Below are 1,208 nucleotides of genomic sequence, written 5' to 3'. Positions count from 1 at the left end.
GTGGAGTCTTACTCTGTCGCCCAGGCTGGTGTGCAATGGTGAGATCTCTGCTGACTGCAATCTCTGCCTCCTGGGTCCAAGTGATTCTCCTGCCTCAGCCTCCTGAGTAGCTGAGATTAGAAGCTCTTGCCACCAAGCCCGGCTAATTTTTGAATTTTGGCGTAGAAGGAGTTTCACCATGTTGGTCAGGCTGGTCTTAGACTCCTCACCTCAAATGATCTGCCTGCCTTGGCCTCCCAAAGTGCTGGGATTACAGGCATGAGTCACTGTGCCCAGGCTACATGCCTATTTTTATACCATTACCATGCTGTTTTGGTAACCAGACCCTTGTAGTATAGTTTGAAGTCAGGTAATGTGATGCCTCCAGATTTGTTCTTTTTGCTTGGTATTAATTTTGATTATGTGGGCTCTTTTTTAGTTCCATATGAATTTTAGGATTTTTTAAAATTCTGTGAAGAATGATGATGATATTTTGATGGTAATTGCATTGAATATGTAGGTTGCTTTTGAAAATTATTTCAAAATATTGGTCATTCTCACTATATTTATTCTACCCATCCATGAGCATGAGATGTGCTTCCATTTGTTTGTGTCATCTGTAAGTTTTGTCAGCAGTGTATCGTCGTTTTCCTTGTAGAGATCTTTCACCTCCTTTGTTAAGTATATTCCTAAGTATTTTATTTTATTTGGAGCTGTTGTAAAAGGGGTTGAGTTCTTGGTTTGATTCTCAGTTTGGTCGTCGTTAGTGCACAGCAGTGCTACTGATTTGCATATATTGATTTTGTGTCCTGAAATGTTACTGAATTCATTTACCAGATCTAGGAGCTTTTTGGATGAGTCTTTAGGGTTCTAGGTATACAATCATATCATTGGCAAACAGCAAGAGTTTGACTTCCTCTTTATCAATTTGAATGCCCTTTATTTCTTTCTCTTGTCTGATTGCTCTGGCCAGGGCTTTTTGTACTATGCTGAAGAGAAGTGGTCAAAGTGGGCATCTTTGTCTTATTCCCATTCTCAGGGGAAATGCTTTAAACTTTTCCCTGTTCAGTATGATATTGGATGTAGGTTTGTCATAGATGGCTTTTACTACCTTGAGGTATGTCCCTTCTTTGCCAATTTTGCTGAGGATTTTTACCATAAAGGGATGCTGAATTTTGTCAAATGCTTTTGCTGTATCTACTGAGATGATCATACTTTTTTTTTTTTTT

This window comes from Cebus imitator, unplaced genomic scaffold (genome assembly GCF_001604975.1).
Source record: "Cebus imitator isolate Cc_AM_T3 unplaced genomic scaffold, Cebus_imitator-1.0 Scaffold783, whole genome shotgun sequence".
In the NCBI taxonomy this organism is placed as follows: domain Eukaryota; kingdom Metazoa; phylum Chordata; class Mammalia; order Primates; family Cebidae; genus Cebus; species Cebus imitator.
Note: the sequence above shows the minus strand (reverse complement) of the source record.